At 36.6% G+C, this 10,759-nt stretch overlaps 1 pseudogene; it reads left to right on the forward strand.

Annotated features, from left to right (window-relative positions):
• The first annotated feature begins 9,902 nt into the window (after positions 1-9,902).
• LOC122220063 lies at positions 9,903-10,354 on the forward strand (annotated as a pseudogene).
• The last annotated feature ends 405 nt before the right edge of the window (positions 10,355-10,759 follow it).

Consider the following 10,759-nt stretch of genomic DNA (forward strand, 5'->3'; position numbering starts at 1 on the left):
ATAATTTAAAAATTTTAATATTGGGCACTATTGGAGTCCTAAGATAGCAGAATATCATATTTCCTCCTTCAATTCACATGGATCAACATGACTGTTCATGATTTCCTAGGAAGTTCTATGAATTTTTTTAATAAAATCTGTTATTCCTTTTTTTTTATATTTATTTATTTTGAAAAAAAGAGAGAGAGAGAGAGAGTAAGCAGGGGAGGGTTGGGGTAGGGAGAGAAAGGGAGAGGGAGAGACAGAGAGATAGAGAGAGAAAGAAACCTAAGCAGGCTCCTCACCGTCAGCACAGAGTCAGATGCGCCACTTAAACTGATGACCTGAGCCAAAAGTTAGACACTCAACCAACTTAGCCACCCAAGTGCCCCTAAATTCTGTTATTCTTAATTATTTTTGCTAATTTTGAGAATATGTAATTTATTGACTAAAGCCATAGGTACATAAGTGGAGCCCAGTAATGAGAATTTTTGGTAATATGTTCATGAAAGTGAAAGTGAATGCACGTATAGTATTTAAAACTCCAGGCCCCCTGAACTGTCAGGTGTGTTCAGTGATATCATCTATTAGCTGTTCTTTCATGCATATGCCATTGGAAACTCGTCACTTTAACAATCACAGATCTTAAGTCCTGTAATCAGCCAATGGCACTTCAAAAGAAGGCAGATGAAAATAGGAAGTTAAAGTTATCTTTTATAAACTATGGGGAAATTATCGTAGAGAGAAAAAAATATATCTTGAAATAAAGTATATAGTATAGAAAAGCACAGAGGTCCAAAACAAAGAAGATATTTTCTTTCCAAACAAAGATTGGTAAGACATGCAAGAAGCTAAAAGTTGCTATGAAAAACAGGAGCAATTATATATGTCTTCTTAAAATAATCAGATGCAAAGATACAGTGATAAAAATGCAAATCATAAAATACTCTTAGCCAGCTAGAGGTCAAATCAATGTTTTTCCTCAAATCAAAACATCAGAATTTTTCCTCAGTCAAGTTTTAATTTTTAAAGGTTGGATATTTATGGGGAATCTAAAAGCTGAAATTATTACAAGTCCTTGGAAAAAGGTTAAGATTTAAGTATTAGGTAAACATGAAATGTTCATAAATGAACTTGAAGGTGTCCATGAACACCTTGAATTAAAATGCAAAGCATTCTGAAGGGAAATTTTTCATCAAATTTCCAACAGAGTCCAAAAATTCTTAATAATTATTTTCCTAGAGCAGTATTTTTCTTTGTCTTTTCGTTTTTAAAAACCTATCCATGAACTAGACAGGCTCATAGGCTTTATACTTAACGTGTGTTAATGGCTTTATATAAAGTCATAGAATGTTAGATTCATAGAATTTCAGGCTCCGTCCTCATGAATCTCTTCTGGTTTTGCTGCCAAGTAAATGATAAGCCTGTGCTTAAGAATCACTGGTGTGAAAGTGTAAAAAGAAGCTTTGGAGCCAAGGAGATTTGAGTTCAAAGCTTCCTCTGCTACTTCGTCAGGTTTCATAAGCTTCTTGAATCTTATTGTTCTTCACTTGTAATAATGATAATTATATATCATAGGGTTGTAGTGGATTAAATGATGAAATACATGTATATATATATATGTATATGTATATATGATATACATGACATATACATGTGATATACCATTTGGCATCTAGGTAGAACTCCCTGTTAGTCCAAGATATTTTATTCTGTGTTTTACCACCTTTTAGAATATTCTTCTATATACTATATTATTGAATAGAATCTGTCTAGATATCATTTTCCCTCAGTTTTTTTGAAGGCTTGTATTCATACAAATCTAAACCCTATTTTGCCTGACAACACGTCCATTCTTTGTATTCTCATTATCTTTGCCATTCTTTTGAGAATTATTCGTCTGTTTTATACCAGAGTGTCTATAGTCATTCTGCTGCTAGCCTTTCCAAGTGAATTCTGAGAATTTCCTATTTTGTCTGAAAGTTTTGGTTAAGCACTTGCTGAATGCAGATATTCTGGGAATATGTTTGGCCCATCTTTGAGGTTCACTGCTTAGGACTCAGGTTGTCTTGGTGACAGTTCTACTATTAGGACACAAATTCAGGAAACTGAAATGAAATATTTGCTTCTGTAACTTCTGATACAATCAGTCCAGGAATGCCTTTGCCCATTCATAACAATTTAAGCACAATTCTTTCTGTAAGTGAAATAAAATAGGGTGAGTTGCCAGAAACTAGGGTGAGATTTCTTAGGTACCTATTTGTAGGTAGCCTCTGTGGAGGAAAAATAGTGTAGAAGAAAAAGAAAAAAAAAATATGTAATACTGTATCTGTGCTATATATCCTGCTTTGTAAAATTAAGAGAAGAGAATCTCACAGGTGATGATAGAAGCTGTTTGAAAAATATTTCCAGAGACATAAAGAATATCTGTTTCCCTAATTTCCTTAGGGTTTGTTTGGGAGAAAACATTCTATGACTGGAATGTCTACTTCTCTTTATCTCAAGGCCTATCTAGCAGCTGAAGTAAGCCAGCATGTACAAATGAATGAGCCATGAAGATATCCCTTATATTTATCGTTTCTGTACTTATCTCTTCTACACATCTACATTAAGTGTCTAGTATCAGTCAAACATCATGATGGAAGCGTCTGGTACATAGAGGAGAAGAACCACATGACTCCTACTCTCTCACTGTCTAATAAGAGGAGACAGACATATGAACAAATAAGTTGTGGACAACAAATTGTGTGCAGAGATGTTCAGTGCTTCCTGAGGCTATAAGGGAAAGCTTTCTAGGAGTCTTATCAGGTGAAGAGCCGGGCCAGAGTAGGGCATTTCAAGCACAAAAAGCTATACTTACAGAATTGAAGAGAGATACCTGCACACACTGACACCTATAAGCCATCAGGTCCCACTGGAGAGTAGGGCTCTTGGTCCTTAGAAGTCATTTCCCCATTTTACAGAAGTGAGAATGGAGGTTCAAAATAGTTAAGGGCTTGTCGTAGAGGCTCCTATTTAATAAACTAAAACACTGACCTGGGCTGAAGGCTTCCTGCTCCTGATCTACCAAATGCTTCTGCTTGCTTTGGCTATATAAAGACAAGGAATCCTTCCTTTCATCAAGACCTGCTCCTGAGATTTGTATTTGAGTTTTCCTTCATTCATTTATGCTTTCACCTCTGTTGGACAGTAAACATTAAACAAGGAAGCTGAGGGGCACCTGGGTGGCTCAGTTGGTTAAGTGTCTGACCTTGGCTCAGGTCATGATCTTGTGGTTCATGAATTCGAGCCCTGTGTCGGGCTCTGTGCTGACAGTTCAGAGCCTGGAGCCTGCTTTGGATTCTGTGTCTCCCTCTCTCTGCTCCTCCCCACTCGTGCTCTGTCTCCCTCTCTCTCAAGAATAAACATCAAATTATTTTTAAAACAGGGAAACTGAAATCAATGTAATATATTTGCTTCCTTAGTAAATCATATAAAATCATTTCAGGTTGACTGGTTCTAACTAGTCACCAATGAATATACCTATGTGCCTTTTCTATTCTTACCATGCTTTCCTTTTTCCTACTTGTACTTTCTTATTGTGATGTTCCCATTGTTCTGATTTCTAGTGTGAAGCAATTCTCTACAAGATGCACTTTAAAGTTAAAGAACATCTTCCTGTTATGCCCTCCTCAGTGACAGACTTACTTTGCAAGTCAAGGGATGGGAGGTTTAAATAAAATTTAAAATAAACTCGTTAAAATGGATGGTTTATTGAAAAACAACTATACATAAGTTTATGGAAGTGTATTTTCGAGTTCAGCAAATATTCATGTATTCACAAGCCTTCTGTGCTTCAAGTCTGTTCTAGGTCTTCATCTAGAGGATTAGAAGATGAATAAAACATTGTGCTCACCTCTATAGGGTTCTCAGATTAGTAGGGGAGGCAAACATTTAAGGTAATGATTCGAACACCGAATACAGAATGCAATCATGGAAGCACATTTAAAATACAGAGATGGAACTGAAGAAAGAGCAACTCTGTCTAGAGACTAAGGATAAGTTTCCTGGAGAAACAAACCTCAAAATTGTATTTTAAAAGCTGCAGGGAGTTTTCTAGGAGGAACAAGATAGTGGGAATGGGATATTCAAAGTAGAAAGAATATTCTGTGCAAAGACGTTGATGGGTGAAAGCTTTAGACACCCACCTGATTGCTTAGATGTCCCTCTGGGCTGCGGGAAGGCTACAGAGGGGTTAGAGCTATGAAGATAATTGAACAGACTCACATAATAGAAAAAAATGAATACTTTTTCATTTTAAAGAATATAGTGATGGTATAAAGGGAGGGGAAAGGAGTGCAAATTTAGGAAGGAAGACTAGTCAGGAAATTGTTACAGAATCCAAAAATAGGTGATAAAATATTAAAACAGAAACACACAAACTTAGTGCCATAGAGAATAGAGGAGAAAATTATTTAGGAGGGGGAATCTTACTAGAAACTAGTGGCTCATTGGATTTGAGTAGTGAGGAAGACAGGCCAAAATTACTTGTAGGTTTTGTGCCTTTGAGGAAGAATAAGAAGTGGTACCACCTACCAAGACAGGGAATGTACTATTGTACAAAAATATAATATAATATAATAAATATAATAAATATGATATGATATGAGACAATACAATATAATGTAATATTCAATTCCAGGTAGTCATAACATTTATAGAGAAAACTAAAGCAGAGAAGCAAATAAAGGGAGGTCTTACACTGAAAATGCTATTTTAGATAAGATATCACCTCTGAGAAGGTGATATTTAATTGGAGAAATGAATGAAGCAGACACCTGCACAAAGATCTAGAAGAAGAACATTTTAAGCAGAGTGAACATTGACTACAAACACTGTGAAATAGAAATGGTTTTGGCATGGAATGGAGAGAGTCAAAGTGGGGAAGTGGGGTCAGAAATGAGTTTCAGAGAGATAGGAAGTGACCTTGCAGTAGAGAAGAGTTTGGATTTTCGCCATTTGAAATGGAAATCCTGAAGAGTTTGACCATCAGAGTGACAAGCTCTGATTTGTATCTTTAAAAGTTCATCCTGGCTGCTGGGCATAGAGAATTAAATGCAAGAGGCAAGAGTAGATACAGAGAGACTAGTGAAAAAGGTACATCAGCACTGTAGGAGGGATATCATGGCGTCTTGGACTAGGGGGATGGTGAGAAATTGAGAAGTGTGTATTTTGATATATGGATATACGGATGGATTCAATTCAATGTGTGGAAAAAGAAGATCAAGGAGGAATACTAGATTTTTGGCCTGAGCCGTTAAGGTGTGGGAAGAGCAAAGTTGTGGGGGAATATGGAGGAGGGAAAATTGAGTTCGTTTTTGGATATGTTTAGCTTGTGATGCCTTTTGGACATTTGGTTGGGTGGGTGGTTGCATATCTTCCTGTGGAGTTAGGAAAGAGTTCCAACTGGAGATAACATGGGAATCCTCAGCATACCTGCCTTTGAGATCACCTAGATTAGAGGAGGACAGAGGATGGAAATGGGCAGAAAAGCATGAGCCTGGAGGCATACTACATAATCAGGATCAGGAGGACACTAGCAAGGGGAGTGTGAAGAAACAGGGAGAGATTTGGGGAATCTTAGCCATGAATTTCAGTGATAAACATTTTAGCAGGAAGAGGGTATGGACCAACAATGTCAATTGCTATTGACATGTCAGAGAAGTTAAACACTGTTAATGCAGAGTTTTAAAAACTAACATGATGCTTCCATTTTTTATTAAAGATTTTGTTTTTAATTTTTAGAGAGAGAAAGTGCAACCAGGGGACAAGGGCAGAAGGAGAAGGAGAGAGAATACTAGGCAGGCTCCATGCTCAGTGCAGAGTCTGATGTAGAGCTCAATCCCATGACTCTGGGATCATGACCTGAAACAAAATCAAGAGAGAGGCTCAACTGACTGAGCCACCCAGGTGCCCCGTCAGGGTTCCGTCTTTGTACTAGCTCAAAAATTATGAGTTAAGACTAGCTTATATGAAATTATTGTACAAAAGGAAGAATATCATTACAAGTGCAAATAGCTGTCATGGGAGCATAAGAAGTATGTCTAAATGGGAGAAGGGAGAGGGAAGAATGAGCAGCTGACTTTAGAGCCAGACGTGCCTGTGGCCAAGTAGGATTGTTTATGTCCCACAAACTGTTTAATATAAATACTTTATTCTGAGACGGAAGCAAAAAGGATTGTGTGCTGCAGATGAGATCATAAGCAAATTTAATTTCAGTTTTCTCTAGCTCCATTGGTCCATGTTTATAGACATAATTAATATATATATAGCATTAATTTAATTATTTTTCTTGCTTGTTGCCCATGTGTATAATGGAAAAAACTTAGTCTGCTCCTCTGCCCTGTGTTATTTCCAGGAATTCCCAGGGCCTGGGTTCATCGAATGTTCTGTTCTTAACAGAAATGTTTCTCTCCCCTGCTTAGTGTCATGCTTTATTCTTAGAGGTTGTAAGCATCACTCTCCTTCAGCTTGGGATTTCAAACAGATTTCAAAATCAGAAGAAAGAAAGTCTTTATCCTATCCCTTCCATTTTTGGCCTCCCCAATAATTATTAACCAAGAGCACAGTGTTCACCCTTTCTTTGTTAAGCCAAAGAAGGATACTCACATGGAATACATAAATCCGCTCCTCTCCAGTCTGTCCCATTAGGTTGACAAATATGTCCAGACATGTCTGAACCACAGCAGAGGACACAGCCTATGATTAAGTTGGACCTTTTGACACATAGATTATGGGATTTACCAGAGATTGAAAGCACACAATAATGAAACAGATTTTAAAAAATGAAGAGTATTTTAGAGCCTCAGGCAAGGAAAGGAGATAATCCAACTCCTTTATTTCTTCCACTCGAAGAAATTGAAATCAAATAAATTTAACCGATACATCTAAGGACACAAAGCTCAATTTTGTAGAACTCAGACATGTACCCAAGTCTCCAAATCTCGAACTATTTCTCTTTCCAATAAAGTAAGACACACACACACACACACACACATATACAGAAATGCCATGGTAACTGAATATTGAATACGGTTTAAGTCCATTGAGTAGTTAGATTAATTTTACTATACTCTTGGAAACAAGAGGACTATTTGAGATGGGAAGCAAACATGGCAATGTGTGGATGTGTCATATTATGGATGCAGACAGAAAAGTAGGACGCTTGGTTAATTTCTCTTTGTGTTACAAATTGCAAATTGTATTCACTTGTAATGTGGTAGTTTTGACCACATATGCTTAGAGGATGGGGAACTCAGTAAATGTTGACAAGGAATGTAACATCTTAATATTCAATTTCTGAATGTTCATGAATCTTGTGGAGAAAATCATAGTATAACAAAAAAGCTCATAGTGATGTGTATTTACTGAAACAACTGGTCACCTGAAATGAAAATCTCTAATTTAACTAATTATTTGATTAATGAACCAACTTACTCAGTTAAACCTATGGTTTGTGTAAAGTATGTTAGTTTTCAGAATTGGTGTTAATGGATGAAAATTAGATTTTCTAGGTAGATGGTTACATAAATACAGTCTCCATCAATCCAGTCTGGGTTTCACATTCCTACCACAGACTTTACCTTTTAAAATCTTCTGTTTAATTCAATCCCCTTATTAAAAGCCTTTTCCTTTATTTTCCAAAGAATGAATTTCAAGCTTCTTTATGTGGCAGTCAGGGTCCTCTCCATCTACCGCAATTTTGTCTCTCTAGTGCTGTCTCTTATTCTCTTTTCTAGCCATAATCTTTTCCCCTTCTTTTTAATATTCTATCATATACCTTTTATTGGACAACCGTCCCCAAATTATTTTGCCCATAAATATGACAGACTTAATCACCTCTAGGCCTTTATGTTTATCTCCCTTATTGAAATGCCCTTGTCATCTTTCTTTACTCATTGAAATCCTATGACTTCTTCAAAGACACAGATCAAATGTCAAGTTACCTGAGAATCCAGCAACTACGTATTGACTCCAATAGAGCTCATGGTCTCTGTATTCATAGGACCTTCCAGGGTACTCAAGTGTCCCTTTTCCTATCCAGAATGCTATAGTTCGTTCATTCCCCAAAGCAGCCAGTTCAAATCTCACTACTTTTTTCAACCCTTAAATGCTACTACTGTACTGCTCACTCAACTAACTCAATGAAACCAGTCGCTGGGTGTGAACTCTACCAGATTATATCCTTCAACCTCCAAATATATCCATGTCCTCACTTCTCTCTCTCCCAAAAAGCAGTGTCACCTTCCAAATCTTACACCTGTGTTCTCAGTTGCTTTCCTTTCCTCACCTGGGATTTTGCCATATTTCTCTCTCGTACCTTTGATATCCTCTTTTCCACTGTCTCCTTCCTGTCATCTTACACTTCGATTGTTTTGCTCTTGTTCATTTTAAACAACAGTGTTTTTCAATATTTCTGCCTCTCTTTCAAACAGTTGCCACATGGCTCATTGTTTGTTTTTTATTTGATGAGCAAATGTATGAAAATGTTAGTTGATACACATGAATTTACTTTTGTTTATTCTTCAATTCTATGCATTCAAGTTTTAACTTCCATTGCACTACTGAGATGGTTCTGAAGTCCAAATAAATGTTCTTCATCTCCATTCTCAGTTTCTTCACTGTTCTCCAGTACCACTGAGTACTTGTTCTTTCGTGAAATATGACGTTTGGATTTAAGGGTATGGGTCTTCCAGTAATCTCTCCTATTTTTTTTTTTTTTTTTTTTTTTTTTTTTTTTTTTTTTTTTACTTTTTTTCCTTGTCTGTTAGGAGCTCAAGTTCTATTTGGACAGATCATACCCTTCATGAAATCACGTCAGTGGCTTTCCATTATATGCATAACAAACTTCATGGCCTGTCCCAGTCTTCATACAATATAACTTTAATATAACTTTTTTAGCAGAGACACCAGAAGGCCTCCAAAATATCACACACATTCATACCTTCAGGCCTTGGATTATGCTGTTGCTTTCTGTCTAGAATGTTGTTCACACTTTTCAACTTGAGAAAGTCATGCATATCTTGGAAATCATCTCCCAAATGTCATTCCTACTGTGTCACTTGCTTCCTCTGATTATTACATGGAAAATTAGTAACTGCCTCTGTGTTGCCTTTAGGACTATTTATGTGCATTAAAGTTTTTCAGTAATAGTACATCGTATATTGAAAGTATTTTGAAAACTTTTTTTCTGTTTTCCATTACACTATTTCCTCAATTAGGTTAGGGTCTACATTAATCTTTGCGCTCACTGTGCTTAGCACAGTGTAAGTTATGACTAAGTATTGATTTATCTGATGATAGTCTTTCCTTCATCAAAGCTGTTGGTGAGGGAAATTCTATAATATTCCTTCATATGACATTCATATAGAAGCAATTAATGAAAGAAATTGAATTAAAAATAGTTTCTCTGCAATTTAAATGGTGATTTGCAGTAATTAGGGGAAATTATTTATTATCATAATTATTACAACAAAATTAAATATTTTAAATCAATATTTTAAAGTACAGTATTTCTCAATGTTTATTTTGCATGTTAGATCATTCCCAATTCAATTAGTACTAACTGTAGCTCTTGTTTTTTCATCTTTAATAATTTTTAATCTTTGACTTTTCTCTGATTTCTCATTCTGTTTTAGTGGGTAGACCATGATTCTGAAAAAGTGCCATCTTAAAATGAGTCTATACTCTGAATGCACACTCTACAAAATGGAATGTGAACATTTTGTAAATTCTTCATCTCCCCAAAACATTGATCACTTATTTAATAGCTTGTTTCTTTTCTCAGTCTATTTTACTTTATTTATGTTATTGAACTCCATCCTGTTAACGGATGTAATTGAATGGTTAAGAAAGCCTCATATGGGCGCTGGAGGGAGGCCGAGATGGCTGATGAGATCACCAAGGCTCACGTCACCTGGCCTGATGGCGACACGATCTTCTGGAAAGATCATTCACAAGGAAATCCCAGGCAAAATCATTTTTGAAGATGACCAGTGTCTTGCTTTCCATGACATTTCCCCTCAAGCACCAACACATTTTCTGGTGATACCCAAGAAACATATATCCCAGATTTCTGTAGCAGAAGATGATGATGAAAGTCTTCTTGGACATTTAATGATTGTTGGCAAAAAATGTGCTGCTGATCTGGGCCTAAAGAAGGGTTATCGAATGGTGATGAATGAAGGTTCAGAAGGGGGACAGTCTGTCTATCATGTTCATCTCCATGTTCTTGGAGGTCGGCAGATGAATTGGCCTCCTGGTTAAGCATGTTTTAGGGATAATTTTCCCTTCTCTAGGCAATGGTCAATATTTGCAAGTTCCAATATGTTAAATAGTATATTTGTTTTTACCTGTGTATGGGGAGATTGAGGGAATAATTTTAAAAGCCCATACATAATAAAAGATAATGTTGCATGGTTAAAAAAGAAAGAAAGAGAAAGAAAGAAAGAAAGAAAGAAAGAAAGAAAGAAAGAAAGAAAACCTCATATGGAGCAAATTCCATCTTATTTTGCACTAACCCATGAAAGAACTTCCCCTTCCACAAGGATATTCTGGAATTCTCATTCACTGAAGGCCTTGAGACCAGAAATAAAAGTTCATATTATCTGTGGCCATTGAACTACCGGGGGATGGGGGGAGGGGTGGGGGGAGGGGGTGTTTGGAGCCCATCTTCACCAACCAGATCATACTGTTCGGTTGGCAGGGACTGTCTTATGTGACTGAATAAGGAACTTCTGTG

Source organism: Panthera leo, chromosome B2, assembly GCF_018350215.1.
Source record: "Panthera leo isolate Ple1 chromosome B2, P.leo_Ple1_pat1.1, whole genome shotgun sequence".
Classification (NCBI taxonomy): Eukaryota; Metazoa; Chordata; class Mammalia; order Carnivora; family Felidae; genus Panthera; species Panthera leo.